This window comes from Palaemon carinicauda, chromosome 42 (assembly GCF_036898095.1).
Source record: "Palaemon carinicauda isolate YSFRI2023 chromosome 42, ASM3689809v2, whole genome shotgun sequence".
NCBI classification, from domain to species: Eukaryota; Metazoa; Arthropoda; class Malacostraca; order Decapoda; family Palaemonidae; genus Palaemon; species Palaemon carinicauda.
In genome coordinates, this window is record NC_090766.1 from 3,945,590 (window position 1) to 3,970,255 (window position 24,666).

The 24,666-nt window shown below is 46.6% G+C and overlaps 1 long non-coding RNA gene across 2 annotated transcripts in view; it reads right to left on the reverse strand.

Moving 5' to 3' along the window:
- The window catches only part of LOC137633324 (uncharacterized), a 42,338-nt gene extending 20,923 nt beyond the window's left edge, over positions 1-21,415 (reverse strand). The window contains exons 1-2 of one of the 2 annotated variants that reach the window (XR_011042172.1): positions 21,259-21,415; positions 4,975-5,067 (exon numbers count right to left, since the gene is read on the reverse strand). This is a non-coding gene — a long non-coding RNA (uncharacterized lncRNA). The remainder of the gene's footprint in view (positions 1-4,974; positions 5,068-21,258) is intronic. The other variant, XR_011042173.1, reaches the window with a different exon arrangement.
- Positions 21,416-24,666: the final 3,251 nt, after the last annotated feature.

The window sequence follows — 24,666 nt, forward strand, 5'->3', positions numbered from 1 at the left end:
TTTGATGCATCTGAAAAGAGCAGCAAGTCAGAGGGGAGGACGAGAAGGTCGACACCCGTGCGGAGATTCTCGTCGTTCACCCACCATCTGAGATCCGTCTGCTCTTCTAGTTCTATAGAAACTAGAATGTCCGGGGAATCATTGGACTGATTCCAGTTGAACTTTAGCCTCCATTGGAGTGATCAGATACTGAGACAGCCATTGGGAACTAGATGAACCAAGGCTGCTATGAGCCCTAGGAGACATAACCACCTCTGAGCTGGGAGTTCTTCTCGTCTGAGGAATGGTCTTACTACCTTCGTCAGCCTCACTACCCTGTCGTCTGATGGGATGACCTTCTGTTGATCAGTGTCGATGATTATATCTAAGTATACCAGTCGTTGAAAGGAAGTAGTGACGACTTCTTGAGATTTTCCATGATTCCCAGATCTTATCAAAACTCATGAAGTCTGTCTCGGAGATGAAGAAGGGTTGCCACCGAGTCTGCTAGAATCAGCCAGTTGTCCAGATATCTAAGGAAATGGAAGCCGATTCTGTGAGCTCGGGATGACATTAGGGCGAATATTCTCGTGAAGACCTGAGGTGCTGTGGAAAGACCGAAGCACAGCACCTTGAACTGGTATTTCTTGTTGTCTAGAATGATCCTTAGATACTTCCTTGAGGACGGGTGGATTGGGATCTGGAAGTATGAGTCCTTTAGGTCCAGTTTACACATAAAGTCCTGTGGTCTTACCGCTTGTTCGACTGTGTCTGCCGTCTTCATGCTGAACGGAGTTTGCTTGACAAACTTGTTCAGAGCTGAGAGGTCGATAATGCCTTTTTCACAAGAAAGAGTCGACTGAAGAAGCCTGGGGAGTCGTCGAGGACCTCCTGGAGAGCACCCTTCTTCAATAAGGTCCGGAGAGCCAGCTCCTTTGCGGATCCCTTCGCATAGAAGCTCGGTGGAACTGGATCCTTGGTCAGTGGAAGGAGAGATTGAGTGAACAAGACGAGATACCCTGAATGAATCACAACGACTGTCCAGGGTTTGACCTTGAGCTGTAGTCATATCTGCCAGCGGCAATGCAGGCAGCCACCACTGGTGGGCAAGTGAGAAGATTGCCCTTCCTAGCGGGTGCAGTCTCGGCCGCCTTCTCTAGAACTCTTACCTCCACATGAGGACTTGGAACCCTTTCACTCTTTGGCTGGAAAAGGCTTCTACACCTTGTTGCCGTTGTAGCTGCTGTCCTATTCGTTTATTCGTTAGCGGTTTTAGCTGTTGCTGTTGTTTCTTCTGCAAAGGAAGTGGTCTATGGGACGAGATGTTCAAGGCCTATGGAGGAGGGCGTCCTGCTTGAACTTTCTTCACCTCTCCGAAGCCCAGTCAACGTTTTCCGGCCTGAGCAGAGGTACCATTCAAAGTAGAGTTTCTCAGTCTCGTTACTTCATTATATGGGAGTCCCTTTGCCGAAGGATCGTATTTGCCCACAAGTTTACAACTTGGTGGGAAAGGAACTCAATGGTTCGATTTCCTGATAATAGAAAGGTCTACATCGCCTTCCTCGACGTCTCCTTGGACCAGTCCTCGGTCCTTATGAGGTGTCCCACTGATCCTAACCAGAGGTCCAGCCACGAAGTAGCCTGCATGGCGTACTTCGCTACTTTCTCCTGGTTAAGAATCTTCAATGCCGAGAACGAGACTTGAAGTCCTGATAGTCTCTCGAAGGAGATCCCTCTGCTAAGGGCCTTTACGGAGTGAACGAAAGGCAGGGGAGGAAGAGGCTTGTTGGAAACCTCGTGATACTTCCTCTGCTGCACAAAAGGCGGCGGAAGACGTTTAAAGGCGGAGCAAGTGATCTGTGAGAACGCCTTCCGACAGGCACTGCTGAGGGGCCACCGCTGAATCAGATAACCCATTAATGATCCTCATGCGGGCTAAGATCTGCTAGAAGGCGTACTCCAACTCCTCCTGCTCTACCTCCAATAGCTTTGGACTTGCAGGTCTTGGGAGATGGTCGTCATCGTCGTTAAGTCATCCACCCACTAGATCTCCTCTCGAGGTGAGTTGACGTCGCCCCTCGAACAATGCTGACGACCCTGCAGGGTCTGGAGAAGATCGTTTGGATCCTTCCTGCAAAGGTCTTGAAGTCCTTGCCAAAGACTAGTGGACAGTCTTGGCACTCTTCGACTCCTTACGGGGCGGAAAGAATTCCTCCAGGAGTGAAGGTCTTGCATGCTCTTTCATATGTCCCTCACTTGCTGAGGGAGCGACGTCCTCCAGTAAAGGTCTGGATACCGGTAGCTGCTCCAAGGGAACCACCTTGATAAGGGAGGGGCAGGAAGACCCAGCCAAAGAATCCTCTCTGAGAGAGGGAGAATCTTGGTTCAGGAGATGCTGGGGGGGTGCCTACCCGCCGAGGAGTGAGGATAACGATGCTCAGCCTCCGCTTCAATGTTTATACAGGAGTTAGTTTGATCCGAGAGGAATACTGCGGTTCAGCTATTACTCATCTCCACTTAAAAGGAGAGATGGATGATGATGAGGGCACCTGAGGAGAGGGGTACGTAGACTTACGTCTAGGGTCAGCCGGAGATGAAGATGACTTCTCCAAAGGAATCCTTGGCATCCTGGAGGACTGTAGAGGTGAGACACCTTCCACAAATGCCTGGTGAATTGCTTTGACCAGGGTATTGAACCAAGGTTCCTTGCCCCACTGAGGCGCTGACCAACAGATTCCCTGAGAGGATCGATGCTGAAGGTCTCTGAAAAGATGGAACCAGGTTCCTGCCTGGATCGACTGATGACTGGACAGGCAAGCGGTGCGAAGAGGCGGACGGCTGCTACCTTGATGGTTCCCACTTAAGGGTGAATGGACAGGGCAGCTTACCCATCTAGGCTCCTTAAAGGCTGGTTCCTTCTGAAGGAGAGGTTGTCGGAAGTGGTCCTTCCAGGCGTGATGTCCTGGACACTTTGGCTGGGGAGCTGTGTTCTTGAGTCGACCTGTAAGAAACAGAAGACTTACGGTCTAGAGTTGGAGAACGGCGATCTAAGCCTGATGACTGTCATTTGTGAGCTGGTGAATGAGAGGGAAAACTCCTACAAGGAGCTGGCGAATGGCGGGTTGGCGAGTGCCGATGACTTGATGAGTGATGAGAAGCTCAAAGAGGAGAGTGTCAGGAAAATTGCTTTTAATCTGGAGATCTCCTACAGCCTGGCGAATGGCGAACGGCTGGTGAACGACCAGCCACAGGAGAACTAAGAACAGCTGGCGAATGACGAGCAGCTGGGGAATGCCGAGAAGCTAAGGAACAACGAGCAGCTGGAGAACGACGAGAAACTGCCGAAAGTCTAGTAGTTGGTGATCGGTGAGTTACAGCCGAACGATAAGCTGCTGGTGAACGTCAACAAGGCAGGGAATGATGAGTCGTGGATGAGTGACAAGTAGCTGTAGAACTACGATCAGCTGATGAACAGTGGACTGCAAGTGATCGACAAGTGGTCGGAAAGCCTGAAGAATCTATGGCAGCTGACAAACCACAAACTACTGTCAAGTGACGAGAAGTTGAAGGGTGCCTATGGACAAACAAATACTTAGGGGCTGGCAAACGGCGAGTCCAATATAACAGATGAGGGTTGGGAACTAGAAGGCTGTCGGCGACTCTGATGTTATTCATCACGAGGTGAAGAGTGACGGTCTCTGGAAGAGGTCTGCAGTCAAGGTGACGAGTGACGAGGTACTCCACTGATGAGCGACGATCCTCCGGAGGGGATTGTCTGGCGAAGGAGATCGCAGTCTTTGGGTGAACCAAAGAGATGTTTTTTAGACGGAGGGGGAGGAGAACGTCTGAAGCGTTAAGGAGAACCACTCACTCTGGGAGCTCGTTGAGGGCAGCGAAGATCTTCCGAAGGGGAGGAATGCTAAGCAGGAACAGGAAGATGTCTAGGAGACATTTGAATCTGGGACTCTAGGGGGGGATCTCACTCTAGGCGAGAGCGATGCCCACCCACAAGAGGGACCTGCCTTGAACTTTGCTCTACCCCAGATGGAAGAGTTGGCTCAGCAAGGGGGGAGGGAGCACTCTTTGGCAACGGCGGCAGCAGCGGAAGAAGAGGCAGGGTGGGAATCGTCAGTGGACACGGCAGATAAAACCTCAGGATTTCGTAGGCCCACACTCAGTAACAATAAGGGATCCACCTCTGAGGAAGTCTGTGTTCGCTTCCACTCCGCACCAAGCTGAAGTTCAAAAACTGCCTTCATCAGCGGAAAGCATCAGAGAAAGAGTACTGCAAGTCTCACTTCGAGGGAGGAGAGGGGCTGCTTCACTTGGGGGAAGTAGCACCATCCCTCGAGACCAGAGGTTGACCTGGAGTTAATTGGAAACCGAACGAACAGGAGCTTTGGGAAGAGGTTGGGTGATCAAAGTCCTAGATTTCTTCAACTTTGAGGAAGACCCCGGAGGTGAAGAATCCCTTTTGGACTTATGTCGGGTCCCATACTTCTCCCACTGGGAGGCAGACCACTCTTGGCATTCAAGGTAGGTGTTGTCCTAGTCACCACGCCGCCCACAGCAGGCAGGACCTAGCAGATGCTCATGACATAAACATCCCGGACAAGTCCGCATGAGGACGGCCAAGGAGAGAGCGCACACACACTGAAAAGAAAGAGAAGAAAGCAATTAGTCAGTAATGGCAAGTCAATAAAGGTGAGGGGGAAGAGGGGCAACGTACATTCTCCACTCAAGCCAAAAACAAAGTGGGTTCTCAGCCCCGGTGTGTGAGTGAGCGTGCTAGCTAGTAACCCTCCACCCACCCTCGCTAACTAGTGGGTGGGTGGTTAACGCTCGCATTCAGCTTCAATGAAAGTAATATCCCCTATGAAAAGCGTTGGTTTGTATTTAGTGACAGAACAAATGTAAATTGGTTTGCAAATATTAGGAAGACCTCAGGGGTAACATCTATGTATACAAAAATAAAAAGAATGGACACTACCTAACCTAACGTAAATTACAACACCGAGCACAGCTTGACAAAGGCCTGCTTCCATCTCCATGGCTCACCTACTTAACCTGGCCTTGAAGGTATGGTTTCTGAATGAATTAGGCAAAATATTAGTCTATAATATGACAAGTTTTCAAAGTACAGTAATTTGTATTTATCCTAATTATACAAACATGAGTCCTTCAATAAGAGAATGTATAATTTAAGCAAAGTTTTAACTACTGTACATCATTCCATAAACTACTGGCTTTTGGCTTTCCCTGGGGACTCCTTATTTGAGTGTGTAAGCACTCAAGAAATAAGGAGTCCCTGCACCTCGCTAAAACCTTGCTACACAAGGTCTGTGGCCTACGCAAGCTGTGTGTGAAGGTATGAAGTGTGACTCATCCTAGAAAGTTGTTCTGAAGTTCTTTAGATGGAAACTTGTAGACTAGGACTTTCCCAATACCACCTCGTCAGGGTATGGGGACGTAACAGTAATAATATTAATACTAGGAACACAGGGAAGCATGGTTTACCTGCAGTGGTTTGAGGTCAGCTATGCAGAAAACCCCGGATGCTGCTTTCCCCAAGAGAGGGGATGATGAAGAAAAGAATAAGGGCCAGTCAAACCTTTTCATTCATGCAGACTAAAACTGGGTAACAATGCCTCCAACCTTCTGCTACTTGTCCAATAAGGAGCTTGAGGTTTTAAACCCGCTGTTGTGCAGCCACCACAGGACCGATAGAGAACCTATCGAGTCTCCTGTGGGTCACGTCTTGCAGGTAATGGGATGTGAACGTTGTTTGACGTTTCCACACCCCAGCTTGAAGAACCTGCGTCACTGAAAAATTTCTTTTGAAGGCCAGGGACGTAGCTATGCCCCTGACATCATGTTATCTGGGGCGACGTAACAGAAGAGGGTCTGGATTCAGTGCCAGGTCAATGACCTTGCGAATCCATGCAAAAATGGTGTTCTTGGCGACCCTCCTCTTAGTTCTTCCTGTGCTGACGGATAGTGCTGGCACACGAGGACGGGCTGCGGCTGTTCTCTTGAGGTACAGCATCAAGCTCCTTACTGAGCAAAGTAAGAGATGGTCTGGGTCATCAGTTACAGTAAGGAGACTAAAAATCCAGAAGGAGTCGAATCGAGGAACCGCTACTCCCGGGTTCTGAGTCTTAGCAATAAATTCAGGGACGAAGCTGAACGTTACCTCTCCCCATCCCCTTGAATGGGCGATGTCATACGAGAGACCATGAAGTTCGCTCACTCGCTTGGCCGAGGCCAAAGCTAGCAGGAACACCGTCTTCCAAGTTAGGTGGCAATCTGATGCCTGGCGTAATGGTTCATAGGTAGGTCTCTTAAGAGACCTGAGAGCTCGAACCACATTTCATGGGGGAGGTCTCACTTCCAACTGAGGGCAGGTAAGTTCATAACTCCATATGAGTAGAGAAAGTTCTAGCAATGATGAAATGTCCAATCCTTTCAGCCTGAAGGCAAGCCTTAAGGCTAGGCGATAGCCTTTCACTGCCGAGACTGACAGGTGCATTTCTTCACGCAAATACACAAGGAACTCCGCTATTGCTGGAATAGTGGCATCGAGTGGAGAAATACCCCTTCCACGACACCAACCACAGAAGACTTTCCACTTTGCCTGGTAGACTGCTGCTGATGACTTCCGCAGGTGTCCAGACATCCTGATCGCAACCTGTTGCAAAAATCCTCTCTCAGAGAGGAGATACTGGATAGTTTCCAGCCGTGAAGTCGTAGCGAAGCTACGGCTTTGCAGAAGATGTTGGCATGTGGTTGTTTGAATAGATTGTGTCGTGGAGGGAGTTCTCTTGGTGCCATAGCGGAGCTATGAGGGTCATTGAAAGATTGACCGATGTTCTGGTCTTGTTAAGCACCCTCCTCATCAGAAAGAACGGGGAAAGGCGTAAACATTGATGTTGTCCCACCGTTGTTGGAAAGCATCTTACCAGAGAGCCTTGGGACCTGGAACTGGGGAACAGTACAGTGGGAGCCTGCAGTTTAGGGCCGTTGCGAAGAGGTCCACAGTCGGAGAACCCCATAAAGTCAGGACTTTGTTGGCTACTAGATGATACAAAGACCACTCAGTACTCACTATCTGAAATGCTCTGCTCAGGTTGTCGGCGAGCATATTCCTCTTGCCCGGAATGAAGCGTGCCGATAGTGGTATCGAGTGAATTTCAGCCCATCTCAGTATCGCTACTGCTAGATGGAATAGTTTCTGCGAAAAAGTACCTCCTTGTTTGTTGATTTAAGCCACTACTGTGGTGTTGTCGCTCATCACCACCACAGAGTGACACACCGGGTATTGTTGGAATTGCTGAAGGGCCAAGAAAACGGCCTTCATCTCTAAAAGATTTATATGGAGGCACTCTTCTGATTTTGACCACAGGCCTGAGGTCCTGTGGTGTAGAACGTGGGCTCCCCACCCTTTCTTTGAGGCGTCCGAAAACAGCATCAAATCCGGGGGGAGGATGAGAAGATCCACTCCTCTTCATAGGTTCTCGTCTGTCACCCACCACTGGAGGTACGTCCGTTCCGCAGGTCCCATAGGGATCATGATGTCCGGGGAATCGCAACCTTGATTCCATCGAGACTTGAGTCGCCACTGGAGGGATCTCATTCTGAGGAGACCGTTGGGAACTAGACGAGCCAAAGATGAGAGGTGACCGAGGAGACATAACCACGATTGGGCTGGAAGCTCTTCTCATCTGAGAAAAGGGCTAGCGACCTTCCTCAGCCTTGCTATCCTGTCGTCTGATGGGAAGGCTTTGTGGAGATTGGAGTCTATAGCCATGCCTAGATATACCAGTCTTTGAGTGGGAAGCAGAGAGGACTTCTCGAGATTTACCATGATCCCCAGATCCTGGCAAAGTCCCAGAAGTTTGTCTCGGTGTTGAAGAAGGGATGACTCTGAGTCTGCTAGGATCAGCCAGTCGTCCAGATAACGGAGGAGACGGATGCCAATCCTGTGTGCCCAAGATGATACTAGGGTGAACACTCTGGTGAAGACTTGTGGTGCTGTGGAAAGACCGAAGCACAGCACCTTGAACTGGTTTATTCTGTTGTCTAGGCTGAATCTTAAGTACTTCCTTGAAGACGGATGGACTGGGATCTGGAAGTACGCTTCCTTTAGGTCCACTGTGCACATGAAGTCTCGCGGTCTTACTGCTAGTCTGACCGTGTCTGCCGTCTCCATGCTGAACAGAGTTTGTTTGACAAATTTGTTCAGAGCTGAGAGTTCGATGACTGGCCTCCAGATGCCTTCTTTACAAGAAAGAGTCGACTGAAGAAGCCTGGGGATCCGTCAAGGACCTCTTGGAGAGCGCCCTTCTTCAACAGGGTCTGGACTTCTGCCCGAAGGGCTTGCCCCCTTGCCGATCCCATGGCAAGGGAGTTCAAGGACACTGGATTCGTCGTCAGGGGAGGTGGAGATGTTATAAACGGGACGCAATATCCTAGACTGATCACGGAGATTGATCAGGAATCGGCCACGAGTTGCTTCCACCTGTTTGCGAACTTTGTAGGCATCCCCCTACTGGTGGAAATGCAGGGGGACTGCCTATCCTAGCGTTTGCGGGCTCGGCTGCTCCCTCTAGGACTTTTGCCTCCCCTGGAGGACTTTATGCCTTTCCTTTCTTTCACAGGAAAGGGCTTATACATCATCGTCTTCGCTGTAATTGTCGTCGTAGTGGTCTTGGCTGGACGGGACTGCTGTGGTGCTGGAGCCTTATAGGGCTTAGATGTTAAAGCCCCATGGAGGAGGGAGTCTTGATGTGACTTCCTCCACCTCTCAGCAGCATGTTCCACATCCTTAGGCTCGAATAGAACAGACCCCTCCATGGAGGAAAGTCTGAGCTCTTGATCTCGGCGCTAGGGACCTTCTGGTGGAATCTCTCAGCTACTGCATCCCGACGTTTCAGGATGGTATTTTCCCACAAGTTCGAGACTTGGTGGGCCAGAAACTCGATCGTGCGAGTACCTGAGAGGAGGAAGGTTTCCATAGCTTTACTGGTACGTTCCTTGGAGAAATCCTCAGAACTTATCAGGATACCTAAGGTCCCCAACCTTCGTGGCTTGCATAGCAACTTCACGACCTTCTCCTGGTTGAGGATCTCGGCTGCCGAGAACGAGACCTGCTGGTTGGAGTCTCTCTCAAGAGCTACTCCCCTGGCTAGCTCTTCCAGCGAGTGGTGAAGTGGGAGAGCTAAACAAGGCTCCTCCAGGATCTCAAAGTACGCGAGGAGGTGGGAGGAGCTTGGTGGTACTGGAACGGTTGGAGGAGGACATCTTGGAGAGCTGCTAGGCGATCTTGTACCTGGTACTCTTTACCCCCTTGAGACCAGGGCAGGGCTGCAATGGTCTTAGAGGGCTTCTGAGTACCAAAGACGCGGTCTAGGACCGTGTCTTTGCCTTCTCAAGGAGGGATCTCTGGGTTGCAAAACCCGTTGAGAGCCCTCATTAGAGTCAGAACCTGCCAAAACGCGTGTACTGACTCCTGCTGGTCTCCTCCTGTTGTAGGACTTGCAGCGAAGTCTCCTCCTATCCCACAAAGACTCTTCTTGGGGAGAATCGTGGACATTCCTTGAGTGGCTGGCTGAATCCATCCATGCCCTAGTGGAGGACTTCGGCAATGTTTTGAAGTCTTTGGATTCCTTCCTGGGAAGGATGTAAGACTCCAACATTGATGAGGGTGGCATGTTCATTCTAATCCCGGACTGTGTGGAACTCTCGGCATGAAGAGAGGTTTCCTCCATTGGTGCAATGGGGGAAAATCTCTCTTCGCGTGATTCCCTTGGTGACGGGAGATCTTCGTCTGAAAGGGAAGGAGAGTCAGTCCGAGGAATAAGAGGAACTTGCCTTGAAGGTCTGCGTGGAGTCAGTTTCGCCCTCGGGGAAGTGACCGCGTCCAGAACTCCTCTTTTCCTCTTCAGACGGGTAGAGAAACCCACAGTTCCGTGTCCTAGATCAGAGAGGACAGGCTTGAAACCTTGAGTTACGGCTCTGATCAGGGCACTGAACCAGGGCTGTTGGCTGACAGACGCACTGTCAGACATAACCCCCGAAGGGAAAGGGACTGAGGGATCCCTGGGAGGAGTCACTGGAATAGGTGGGTTCGCCTTTGGTAGCTTTGGGATCCTGAACCTCCTCTGGAAGTTTCCCTTCTCCCACAATGTGCGGTGGTATGCGCTTGCGGGGAGGGAAATGAGGCGATGGCAACCTTGCCGGACGTCGTTCCTTGTGATGCGCAGGCTCGCGCGTGGGGGAATATTGACGCTCGCGCGAGGGAGAATATTGAAGCTCGCGTGCGGGAAACTGATGGCTCGCGCGGGGGAGAATATTCGCGCGCGGTGGAGAATATTCGCGCGAGCAGGAGAATCACGATGAACGCGCGGGCGCTCGGAAGAGTGTTCGCGAGCATCTGTAAAAGCCTTAGGGCGCGCGCGCAGGAGAATGTTCCTTAGCGCGCAGTATATTCATGATGGGCGCGCATCCCTGGGAGATGGATGCCATGCGCGCGTATCTTTGTAAGTGCGCGCAGGAGAAGGCTGGCGTGTGGGTGAGGGCAGCATAGCTGTCTCATCTACAAACTTGCATGCAGGAGAAAGTTGGCGCGCAGGTTTAACCTGGCGCGTAGGATGGCGCGCAATATGGAACTCAGGAGAGCGTGATGTAGGGCGCTCATATGAGAGTTGGCTTGCAGGTGGGCGCTGGCGCAAAGGAGATCGTTGGCGTGTAGGCGCAGGGCACGTGAGCGCAGTGAGCACAGGGTACGTGAGCGCAATGGGCGCAGGGCACGCTGGAGATCTTGTTGGCGCGTATGCACTTTAAGATGATGCCCTGTGTTAGTGTGAGCAGGATGAGCAGTGCGCTTGTAGTGATGGGGCCTGACGAGCTACTGATGAGCGCTGGTCGCATGGACTGTTGGCGCGCAATAGCGCGTTCAGGTGGAGCCTTGTTAGGCCAATGCAGGAAAGGTGACGCCAGGTCGGCAGGTCTGTCAGGTGGAAGGTCGAGGTGTCCTTTAAAAATTACGACCTTCCACCGAAGTTGTTATGGGTGACTTAAATGCTAGAGTGGGTGCTGGAGAGGTAGAAGGTGTCATTGGGAAATATGGCGTACCAGGTGAAAATGAGAGTGGTGAGAGACTGGTAGATATGTGTGTTGAACAAGAGATGGTAATAAGTGCTAGCTTTTTTAAAAAGAAAGATAAAAATAAGTATACATGGGTAAGAGTGGCAAATGGAAGAGTAGTAGAAAGGGCATTAATGGATTATGTGTTGATAACTAAAAGAATGTTTGGAAGATTGAAAGACGTGCACGTGTTTAGGGGTATGGCTAACGGTATGTCTGATCATTTTTTGGTGGAAGGAAAATTAGTTGTAGCAAAAGAGTGGGGGAATAGAGTAGGTGGATGTAAAAGGGAGCTAGTGAGGGTTGAAGAGCTAATAAAACCGGGGGTAAAAAGTAAATATCAGGAAAGGTTGAAAATGGCATATGACGAGGTGAGAGTAAGAGAAACTGGTAATTTAGAGGAGGAGTGGAAGTTAGCAAAAGAAAATTTTGTAGGGATTGCAAGTGATGTATGTGGCAAGAAGGTTGTTGGAGGCAGCATGAGGAAGGGCAGTGAATGGTGGAATGAAGGAGTGAAGGTAAAAGTGGAAGAGAAAAAGAGGGCTTTTGAAGAATGGCTGCAGAGTAATAGTATAGAGAAGTATGAAAAATATGGAGAGCAAAAGGTGGAAGTAAAGCGCAAGGTACGTGAGGCAAAGAGGGCAGCTGACCTGAGGTGGGGTCAGGGACTGGGTCAGTCATATGAAGAGAATAAGAAGAAGTTTTGGAAAGAAGTGAAGAGAGTAAGGAAGGCCGGCGCAAGAATTGAAGAGACAGTGAAAGATGGAAATGGAAGGTTGTTAAAAGGAGAGGAGGCAAGGAAAAGGTGGGCGGAATATTTTGAAAGTTTGCTGAATGTTGAGGTTGATAGGGAGGCAGATATAATTGCGGTTCCAGGTGTTGAGGTGCCAGTGATGGGAGATGAGAATGAGAGAGAGATTACAATAGAGGAAGTGAGGAGAGCACTAGATGAAACGAGAGTAGGAAAAGCATCGGGTATGGATGGTGTGAAAGCTGAGATGTTGAAGGAAGGGGGTGTGACTGTACTTGAATGGTTGGTGAGATTGTTTAATGTGTGTTTTGTGTTGTCAATGGTACCAGTAGATTGGGTCTGTGCATGTATTGTACCACTATATAAGGGTAAGGGAGATGTGCATGAGTGTTGTAATTCAAGAGGTATTAGTTTGTTGAGTGTAGTTGGAAAAGTGTATGGTAGAATACTGATTAATAGGATTAAGGATAAAACAGAGAATGCAATCTTGGAAGTACAGGGTGGTTTTAGAAGAGGTAGGGGTTGTATGAATCAGATTTTTACAGTTAGGCAGATATGCGAGAAATATTTAGCAAAAGGTAAGGAGGTGTATGTTGCGTTTATGGATCTGGAGAAAGCATATGATAGAGTTGATAGGGAAGCAATGTGGAATGAGATGAGGTTATATGGAGTTGGTGGAAGGTTGTTGCAAGCAGTGAAAAGTTTCTACACAGGTAGTAAAGCATGTGTTAGAATAGGAAAGGAGGTGAGCGATTGGTTTCCGGTGAGAGTGGGGCTGAGACAGGGATGTGTGATGTCGCCCTGGTTGTTTAACTTGTATGTTGATGGAGTGGTGAGAGAGGTGAATGCTAGAGTGCTTGGACGAGGATTAAAACTGTTAGGCGAGAATGATCATGAATGGGAGGTAAATCAGTTGTTGTTTGCGGATGATACTGTAATGGTAGCAGACACAGAAGAGAAGCTTGACCGACTAGTGACAGAATTTGGAAGGGTGTGTGAGAGAAGGAAGTTGAGAGTTAATGTGGGTAAGAGTAAGGTTATGAGATGTACGAGAAGGGAAGGTGGTGCAAGGTTGAATGTCATGTTGAATGGAGAGTTACTTGAGGAGGTGGATCAGTTTAAGTACTTGGGGTCTGTTGTTGCAGCAAATGGTGGAGTGGAAGCAGATGTACGTCAGAGAGTGAATGAAGGTTGCAAAGTGTTGGGGGCAGTTAAGGGAGTAGTAAAAAATAGAGGATTGGGCATGAATGTAAAGAGAGTTCTATATGAGAAAGTGATTGTACCAACTGTGATGTATGGATCGGAGTTGTGGGGAATGAAAGTGATGGAGAGACAGAAATTGAATGTGTTTGAGATGAAGTGTCTGAGGAGTATGGCTGGTGTATCTCGAGTAGATAGGGTTAGGAACGAAGTGGTGAGGGTGAGAACGGGTGTAAGAAATGAGTTAGCGGCTAGAGTGGATATGAATGTGTTGAGGTGGTTTGGCCATGTTGAGAGAATGGAAAATGGCTGTCTGCTAAAGAAGGTGATGAATGCAAGAGTTGATGGGAGAAGTACAAGAGGAAGGCCAAGGTTTGGGTGGATGGATGGTGTGAAGAAAGCTCTGGGTGATAGGAGGATAGATGTGAGAGAGGCAAGAGAGCGTGCTAGAAATAGGAATGAATGGCGAGCGATTGTGACGCAGTTCCGGTAGGCCCTGCTGCTTCCTCCGGTGCCTTAGATGACCGCGGAGGTAGCAGCAGTAGGGGACTCAGCAGTATGAAGCTTCATCTGTGGTGGAAATGTGGGAGGTTGGGCTGTGGCACCCTAGCAGTACCAGCTGAACTCGGCTGAGTCCCTGGTTAGGCTGGAGGAACGTAGAGAGTAGAGGTCCCCTTTTTGTTTTGTTTCTTGTTGTTGTCGGCTACCCCCCAAAATTGGGGGAAGTGCCTTTGGTATATGTATGTATGTCCACCGAAGGAGATTGCGAACGATCTGCAGAAAGGTCCAGGACCAATGCAAGTGCAGTGGTGGAAGATCGGTCTAGAAGCTCCTCTGCGGGGGACTGCATAGAAGACGTTAAACCAAAGAGGTGCCTCCTCATCGCAGGTGAAGGAAGGGCTCTATGGCGAAGAGGAAGGCGAGCCTTCCAACGGATGCGCACTCTGGGGGCCGTTGGATCAGCAAGCTGACCTTCAGCAGTCCTCGGAAGACGAGTCTCTGTAAGTGAACTTCCCCGAGGGAAAAAAAACACTAGCAGGAGAGACTGACGATGGACTTGAGTTTCCCCCTCGTAGGATGGTCAGGAACGGGGGAAACTAAGTCGTCAGCTACCGTAGAGTCTGGAGTGGAAGAGGAGATGGGTGAAACTGCACGGGATGCCTATGACACCACAACGTCGACAAGAGACAGGGGATCAACCTCTGACGGTGACGACGATTGCTTGACAGCAGCACCCAGGCGGATATAATCAAGCAAAACCTCCTTGGAGGGTAAACCCGTAAGCCCCAAGGAGGACCAAAGCTGAAAAAGGGAAGTTAGTGACATGTCCTGCTCTGGGGGGAGAGGTGGAGCTGCTTCGCTAGGGGAAGCAACGTCATCTCTCGAGACCCGAGGTTGGTTAGAAATGATTCGATCTATGCTACCACTCGACGGTCTCTCGAAAGAGACCGACCAAGTGGGAGCTTCGGAAGAGGTTTAGGCAACGGAAGAAGAGACCTTGGGTTTTTCTTCCTTCGAAGTAACCTTCGAAGGAGAAATGTCCCACTTGGACTTCGTCTTCCGCCGTCGCGAAAACCTCTCCCACTGGGAGGCAGAGCACTCCCTACACTTGTTGACATTATCACACAGCTGGCCCCTAAAAGAAGGACAAAGGGCATGAGGATCGGTCTCGACCGCCGATATGAACGTTCCACAAGGGCGGTCGGGAAAACCAGGGTAGGTGCGCATGGTCGCAGAGGCCAACTTCACGTACACAGTAACTAGAAAAAGAAAGAACAAAAAGCATTAATGGCTGCCAATATGACGGCGAGGATGAGAGCGGACACGTCCGACCACCATCCGAGCCAAGAGCAAAGTGAGCTCAAGCACAGGTGTGTGAGGGGGGGTAGCAAGCTACCCTCTCCTACCCCCGCTAACTAGCAGTGTGGATAGTAAACCTTCGTTAAAAACTAATGGCTCGTCATTTCAGCTACGCCGAAAGTAATACCCCTATTAAATAGCGTGGTTTGTATTCCAGTTACGGAACAAACTAATTTGTTATATATACAACCAAAGGTTAGGGTAGGCAACATCTAGTTAAGATGTTTAGGAGGATTAAGCCAGTGTCAATCAGCCCACTCAAACTAACCTTTCTTTTTCGTGCGCTTGTAGGCCTGCTTTTGTTGGCCGTGTGATTTCAAACTTTTTAACCCACCCGCGACCCAAGATTGACCTGAGCGAGGTCGGCCTTTCCAGCGCTAACCTCCAAGATGGACAGACGCATATCCTATACTGTAGTTTTTCTTTGAGCGATGTGGTTGAATTTATTACTCATATCGGTCAGCTTGATACTTTGAGGACGATCGTGTATAATGGGAGATGCAGGAACCACAATTGTCGTAAAAAATGCACATAAAGGTAATCCCAAGTAATATTTTTATTACAGTGTGGTTAAGATATAGCTTAGAGTGCTGCCCACCATTTTATTGTGTAGGAGAGAGATTTATTTGTGATTCACTTTAACATACTGTAAGGATTTATTTTTTATTCCGTTTTAGTTTGTGACCTGGAGGGGGTCTGGGGCTTGCCCCCGGCTAGGGGTTATGGCCTGGGAACTATTAGGTTAGGTTAGGTGGGTTTGTGAGGTTCTATAACCTTCTACAAATCTGGCTAAGGGGTTGTGACCTGGGAAGGGGATCTGGGAGCTTGACCCCGGCTAGGGGTTATGCCCTTGGAACTATTAGGTTAGGTGGGTTTGTGAGGTTCTATAACCTTTTACAAATCTGGCTAGGGGTTGCGACCTGGGAAGGGGATCCGGGAGCTTGACCCCGGCTAGGGGTTGTGACCTGGGAACTACTAGGTTAGGTTAGGTGGCTTTTAACAAATCTGGCTAGGGGTTGTGACCTAGGAAGGCTGTCCGGGGGCTTGCCCCGCTTAGGGGTTATAACCTGGGAACTATTCGATTAGGTCAGGTGGGTTTGTTAGGTTCAGTGGCTTTTTACAAATCTCACAAGGGTTAAATAATCACGTTTAGTCCTATTTAACCCTTTTACCCCCAAAGGACGTACTGGTACGTTTCACAAAACACATCCCTTTACCCCCCACGGACGTACCGGTTCGTCCTTGCAAAAAAATGCTATAAATTTATTTTTTTTCATATTTTTGATAATTTTTTTTAGAAAATTCAGGCATTTTCCAAGAGAATGAGACCAACCTGACCTCTCTATGACAAAAATTAAGGCTGTTAGAGCAATTTAAAAAAAATATACTGCAAAATGTGCTGGGGAAAAAATAACCCCTTGGGGGTTAAGGGTTGGAAATTTCCAAAGAGCCTGGGGGTAAAAGGGTTAACCACACCCAAACCTGTGTCCGTCGAATGTTCCTAGTACAGTATGTAGAACGTTGGGACAAACAAGTGAAATTTCAGTTATTTGATATCGTATGAAATGCCAAGCAAAATAATATTGTTTTCTCGGTGTTACAACACGTTTCTTGTTGGCTAGTCTCGCACGTTTCCGACATTCATGCGCAAAGTGGTCCTAGTATCTAGATTGTTGAGACAAGCCTTCACAAAACTAGTGAATTCATTGATATCTCATTCGGTTATAATTCCAGTGGGGGTGTATGTATGATAGCGGCCACCTGAAGTCTTTGGATTCATTCCTGGGAAGGATGTAAGACTCCAACATTGATGAGGGTGGCATGTTCCTTCTAATCCCGGACTGTGTGGAACTCTCGGCGTGAAGAGAGGTTTCCTCCATTGGTGCGATGGGGGAAAATCTCTCTTCACGTGATTCCCTTGGTGACGGGAGATCTTCGTCTGAAAGGGAAGGAGAGTCACTCCGAGGAATAGGAGGAACTTGCCTTGAAGGTCTGCGTGGAGTCAGTTTCGCCCTCGGGGAAGTGACCGCGTCCAGAACTCCTCTTCTCCTCTTCAGAGGGGTAGAGAAACCCATGGTTCCGTGTCCTAGATCAGAGAGGACAGGCTTGAAACCCTGAGTTACGGCTCTGATCAGGGCACTGAACCAGGGCTGTTGGCTGACAGACGCACTGTCAGACATACCCCCCGAAGGGAAAGGGACTGAGGGATCCCTGGGAGGAGTCACTGGAATAGGTGGGTTCGCCTTTGGTAGCTTTGGGATCCTGAACCTCCTCTGGAAGTTTCCCTTCTCCCACAATGTGCGGTGGTATGCGCTTGCGGGGAGGGGAATGAGGCAATAGCGACCTTGCCGGACGTCGTTCCTTGTGATGCGCAGACACGCGTGGGGGAATATTGACGCTCGCGCGAGGGAGAATAATGGTGCTCGCGGGAGGGAGGATATTGAAGCTCGTGTGCGGGAAACTGATGGCGCGCGCGCGCGCAGGAGAATCACGATGAACGTGCGGGAGAGTGTTGGCGCGCATCTGTCAAAGCCTTAGGGCGCGCGCGCAGGAGAATGCCCCTTAGCGCGCAGTAGATTCATGATGGGCGCGCATCCCTGGGAGATGGATGGCGCGCGCGCGTATCTTTGTAAGTGCGAGCAGGAGAAGGCTGGCGCGTGGGTGAGGGCAGCATAGCTGTCTCATCTACAAACTTGCTTGCAGGAGAAAGTTGGCGGGCAGGTTTTACCTGGTGCGTAGGATGGCACGCAATATGGAACTCATTAGAGTGTGATGTAGGGCACGCATATGAGAGTTGACTCGCCGGTGGGCGCAGGGCTCGTTGGCGTGTAGGCACAGGGCACGTGAGCGCAATGAGCGCACGGCACGCAGGAGATCGTTGGCGCATGTGCGCGCGCATGGTGGAGCTCTGCTCTTGTTGGCGCGTATGCACTTTAGGATGATGCCCCGTGTTAGTGCGAGCAGGATGAGCAGCCCGCTTGTAGTGATGGGGCCTGACAAGCTACTGATGAGCGCTGGTCGCGTGGACTGTTGTCGCGCAATAGCGCGTTCAGGTGAAGCCTTGTTAGGCCAATGCAGGAACGGCGACGGCAGGTCTGTCGGGTGGAAGGTCGACGTGTCCTTTAAAAGGACGACCTTCCACCGAAGGAGATTGCGAACGATCTGCAGAAAGGTCCAGGTGCAGTGATGGAAGATCGGTCTAGAGGCTCCTCTGCGGGGGACTGCATAGAAGACGTTGAACCAAAGAGGTGACTCCTCATCGCAAGTAAAGAAAGGGCTCTATGGCGAAGAGGAAGGCAAGCCTTCCGACAGATGCGCCCTCTGAGGGTCATTGGATCAGCAAGCTGACCTTCAGCAGTCCTCCGAAGAGGAGTCTCTGTAAGTGAACTCCCCCGAGGGGAAGAAACACCAGCAGGAGAGACTGACGATGGACTTAGTTTCCCCCTCGTAGGATGGTCAGGAAGGGGGGAAACTAAGTCGTCAGCTACCGTAGAGTCTGGAGTGGAGAGGAGATGGGTGAAACCGCACAGGATACCTCTTGACACCACAACGTCAACAAGAGACAAGGGATCAACCTCTGACGGTGACGACGATTGCTTGACAGCAGCACCCAGGCGGATATAATCAAGCAAAACCTCCTTGGAGGGTAAACCTGTACGCCCCAAGGAGGACCAAAGCTGAAAAAGGGAAGTTAGTGACATGTCCTGCTCTGGGGGGAGAGGTGGAGCTGCTTCGCTAGGGGAAGCAACGTCATCTCTCGAGACCCGAGGCTGGTTAGAAATAATTCGATCTATGCTACCACTCGACGGTCTCTCAAAAGAGACCGACCGAGTGGGAGCTTCGGAATAGGTTTAGGCAACGGAAGAAGAGCCCTTGGGTTTTTCTTCCTTCGAAGTAACCTTCGAAGGAGAAATGTCCCACTTGGACTTCGTCTTCCGCCGTCGCGAAAACCTCTCCCAATGGGAGGCAGAGCACTCCCTACACTTGTTGACATTATCACACAGCTGGCCCCTAAAAGAAGGCCAAAGGGCGTGAGGATCAGTCTCAACCGCCGACATGAACGTTCCACAAGGACGGTCGGGAAAACCAGGGCAGGTGCGCATGGTCGCAGAGGCCAATTTCACGTACACAGTAACTAGAAAAAGAAAGAACAAAGAGTGTTAATGGCTGCCAATATGACGGCGAGGATGAGAGCGGACACGTCCGACCACCATCCGAGCCAAGAGCAAAGTGAGCTCAAGCACAGGTGTGTGGGGGGGGGGGGGGGGGGGGGAGGGAGGTAGCAAGCTACCCTCCCCTACCCCCGCTAACTAGCGGTGTGGGTAGTAAACCTTCGCTAAAAATTAATGGCTCGTCATTTCAGCTACGCCGAAAGTAATACCCCTATTAAATAGCGTGGTTTGTATTCCAGTTACGGAACAAACTAATTTGTTATATATACAACCAAAGGTTAGGGTAGGCAACATCTAGTTAAGATGTTTAGGAGGATTAAGCCAGTGTCAATCAGCCCAACCAAACCAACCTTTCTTTTCCGTGCGCTTGTAGGCCTGCTTTTGTTGGCCGTGTGATTTCAAACTTTTTAACCCACCCGCGACCCAAGATTGACCTGAGCGAGGTCGGCCTTTCCAGCGCTAACCTCCAAGATGGACAGACGCATATCCTATACTGTAGTTTTTCTTTGAGCGATGTGATTGAATTTATTACTCATATCGGTCAGCTTGATACTTTGAGGACGATCGTGTATAATAGGAGATGCAGGAACCACAATTGTCGTAAAAAATGCACATAAAGGTAATCCTAAGTAATATTTTCATTAGTGTGGTAAAGATATAATTTAGAGTGCTGCCCACCATTTTATTGTGTAGGAGAGAGATTTATTTATGATTCACTTCAACAAAATGTAAAGATTTATTCTTTATTCCGTTTCAGTTTGTGACCTGGAGGGGGGTCTGGGGCTTGCCCCAGGCTAGGGGTTATGCCCTGGGAACTATTAGGTTAGGTTAGGTGGGTTTGTGAGGTTCTATAACCTTTTACAAATCTGGCTAAGGGGTTGTGACCTGGGAAGGGGATCCGGGAGCTTGACCCCGGCTAGGGGTTGCGACCTGGGAACTACTAGGTTAGGTTAGGTGGGTTTTTACAAATCTGGCTAGGGGTTGTGACCTGGGAAGGCTGTCCGGGGGTTTGCCCCACCTAGGGGTTGTAACCTGGGAATTATTTGGTTAGGTCAGGTGGGTTTGTTAGGTTCAGTGGCCTTTTAAAAATCGCACAAGGGTTAAATAATCACATTTAGTCCTATTTAACCACACCCAAACCCTAAGGTTCCCACCTGTGTCCGTCGAATGTTCCTAGTACAGTATGTAGAACGTTAGGACAAACGAGTGAAATTTCAGTTATTTGATATCGTATGAAATGCCAAGAAAATAATTAGGGTTTTCTCGGTGTAACAACACGTTTCTTGTTGGCTATTCTCGCACGTTTCCAACATTCATGCGCAAAGTGGTCCTAGTATGTAGATTGTTGACAAGCCTTCAAAAACTAGTGAATTCATTGATATCTCATTCGGTTATAATTCCAGTGGGGGTGTATGCATGATAGCCGCCACTTGTATGTATTATTATGTCTGACTTAGAATACGACAGTGTAAGGGGGGGTCGCAGGGGGGCGTCAGCAACCCCACCCTCATTAGGTAAGTAGGTAAGGACAGGGGTTGTAAGTTAGGTTAGGGGTGAAAGTTTAGTTAGTTGATGTAAATTTTTACTCCGCACGGGAGGAACTGGCCGCTGATATACAAAGGCTCCTCAATTAGTTATAATTCCAGTGAAAAAAACAGCCAATTTCTGACATTTTTTTACTCTATTATCTAGTTATCCCAAACCTCTCCCAACAAACTACGAAAGCAACAAAGTTTTACCTATCCACCATAGGTGGGCTAGGGTCTAGCCTACAACCCTGTCAAAAGTGGGACTAAAATGGAACAAAATAAGACACATTTCGGTTATAAAACAGTTATTTCAAATATTGGATTAAATTTACAAACTGAAAAATCAAAGTTTTGAAACCCCAGGCAGCGCCCATAACCTACGATTTTACCGGCCAAACAGTGCCGAAATAAAGGCCAAAAAACCCTGGTTTTATTTAAAATATGAATGAAAATGGTGAAAATAATCAATAAAATAAGAAATAAAATTAATTAGATACATAAATATTGTACGTGACATCGTCACAAACACCCCCAAATGATACGCCGAGAAATTCCGCTTTCTCGGTTAAATAACATAATTTCCGGCTAAATAACATCAAAATAAACCATATTCATCACTTACTGTCTTCTGTTTCTTGCAATCTGAACTCGTCATCTTATTTTACACTTCAAATTATGAACATTTTTGACGACCGGGAGAACTTGGGACTCGTCACTCATGGGAGGACTATAGACGACTGAATCTTGATACATAATGGATCAAAAGTGTCAATTTGAAGGTTATTGAATCCCTTATAAAGTGACTTATGATCCATAATACTTCAAGATTCAGTCGTCTATACATGTAAACAAAAGTGCCAGTTGATTCTTCTTCTTCATACTTCTTCAACGACGTCATTACCAGTTGATAGGATAAATATATATCTGTTAAATTATGTAAATACATTCGTGTGATGTTGTTATGAATATATTATATTCTCAATAGAAGTAAAATTAAATGATTTAGATGTTTATACGCAGTTTCTAGTGTTTTCAAGCCATGAAATGACATAATTGCTTTCAAAAGTTGCTAAGATACATAATATTATAGTTATATAAACTAAAACCATATATGTTATGTTTGAGTACATATATCATAATCTCAATATAGCTAAAAAATTTTACAATTTTGTACTTTTTATCCAATTTATAACGATTTTAATACACAAAACAACTTAATTTTGTGTTGTTAGACATTGAAATTTATATTGATCACTTACCAGTTCTTTTGTGGGATCTAGAATTAAAGTCACGAGTATAATATAAAGAAATTATGTTTTAATTTTGGACGATAAGGTAAATTAAAACACACACATGTGTAAAACGAGGAAAACCCCATAGTTGCACTGAGAAGGACAAGGGAAGGAACCCAGTTGATCAGAATCCAACAAGAGCAGTCCATGATTATCAAACTTCACATTTAAGTTTGAAATGTGTCATCTCAAAGGGAAGTTTAAATGTGAAGTTTGAACATGGATCAAGAAAATGAAGATTGATAATGAGGTTTGAGAGTAAAGTTTGGACAAGGGTTTAAACCTGAAGTATGAAAGTATCGCTTGAAAGTGAAGTTTGAAGGTAAATTTGAAAAAGGTTTGAACATATGGTTTGAAAGAGGTTTGAATATAAACTTTATGTTCAAACCTCACCTTCAAATTTCATGTTCAAATCTCAATTTTAAGCTACCTAAACTTCACATTTAAACCTCACTTTCAAACTTCAATTTCAAACCTCACATTCACGTTCAAATCTCAATTTCACGTTCAAACCTCACATTCAAACTACCTAAACTTACCGATTAAAACCTACTTTCAAACTTCACATTCAAACCTCGCTTACAAACTTCAAACCTCACTTTCAAACTTCATTTTCAACCTTGCTCAAAATACCCAAACTTCACGTTTAAACCCTACTTTCTAACCACATCCAAACATCACATTTAAACCTCATTTTTAAACCACACTTTTGAACTGTTCAAACCTTACTTTCAAACTTCACTCCAAACTTCATGTTTGAATCTTTCTTTCAAACTTTACTTTCAAACCTCGCTTAAAAACTTCACTTCCAAAGTTTAGGTAGCTTAAAATTGAGATTTGAACATGAAATTTGAAGGTGAGGTTTGAACATAAAGTTTAAGAGTAAGGTTTGAATATGAAGTTTGGAAATGAAGTTTGAAAGCGAGGTTTGAACACAATTTTGAAATGAGGTTTGACTATGAAGTTCGTGAGGTTTGACTATGAAGTTCGTGAGGTTTGAAAATGAAGTTGGTGAGGTTTGAAAATGAAGTTGGTGAGGTTTGAATATGAAGTTTGAAAGTGAAGTTTGAAATTGGTTTGGAAGTGACATTTGAATGTGAAGTTTGAGTGTGGTTTGAAAACGAAGTTTGAAAGTGAGGTTTGAACGTGAAGTTTGAAAGTGAGGTTTGAACGTGAAGTTAGAAAGTGAGGCTTGAACACAAAGTTTAAAAGTGAGGTTAGAACATGATGTTTGGAAATGTAGTTTGAAAGTGAGGTTTGAATATGAATTTTCGAAATGAAGTTTGAAAGTGAGGTTTGAACTTGCAAGTTGAAAGAGAGGTTTGAATGTGAAATCTGGAAGTAGTCTGAAACTAAGATTTGAATGTGAGGTTTGAAAATAAGGATTAAATGCAAAGTTTGATAGTGAGGTTTGAACGTGAAGTTTGATAGTGAGGTTTGAATGCAAAGTTTGATAGTGAGGTTTGGAAGTGGTTTGAAAGTGAAATATAAACATTAAGTTTGAAAGTAAGGTTTAAACTTGAAAATTGAAAATGGAATTTAAATGTGAAATTTGATTGTGAGGTTTTAAAGCAAATAGCCTAATGAGGGAAGAAAATAAGGAAATTTAATAGAATCGTGTGCTAGACTGTACCCTCAAGCAAGAGAACTCCAACCCAAGACAGTGGAAGACCATGGTGCAAAGGCTATGGCCCTACCCGAGACTAGAGAACAAAAGTGTCCTTCTCCTAGGAGACTTGCTATAGCTAGAGTCTCTTCTCCCCTTACCAATAGGAAAGTAGCCACTGATCAATTACAATATTAAAAAGACCATGGAAATATATATATATATATATATATATATATATATATATATATATATATATATATATATATATATATATATATATATATATATATATATATATATATATATATATATATATATATATATATATACTTACTAAAAGCTGCTTTTCTGGTCCTAAAAGCCTGCTTTTCCAACTAGGGTTGTACCTAATAATAATAATAATAATAATAATAATAATAATAATAATAATAATAATAATAATAATAATAATAATAATAATAATAATAATAATAATAATATGCTTTTAGATTGAAAACGCTTCCCAGCATATACTGACATGTAGGACTATTATTATTATTATTGTTATTATTATTATTATTAGTAGTAGTAGTAGTAGTAGCCAAGCTACAACCCTAGTTGGAAAAGCAAGATGCTATAAGCCCAAGGGCTCCAATAGGGGAAAAATAGCCCAGTGAGGAAAGGAAATAAGGAAATAAATGGTGTCTCCTGGAAATAGTACATTAAATAGGTACATTAAATACGTGTAAAACATAAAATAAGATGAAGAGAATAATTATTATCATTTTTATCAACTTTTTCATCTATTTTAAAGAATAGTAGACATTTAATTCATGTTTTTCCATGAACTGGATTATTAAAGGAGAGCCGTTGCATGAGAAGAACCTCCTCCTGCCACTACTACTACCACCACGTTGTTTACATTTTGGTTTACAAGCCAGGGTTGCCAGATATGGGGATTTATCCCCTAGATTTGGAGACTTATCCCTACATTTTGGGAATTTATCCTTAGGTTTGGGGATTTTGGATGACTAGTGACTATATGCTGTACATGTATCTATGAAGAAGAAACAGAGATGAGTAAACCTTTATATTGTTGCAATTAGTTTATTTATAATTACATGAAGTATAACGAGTAATTTCTGTATTA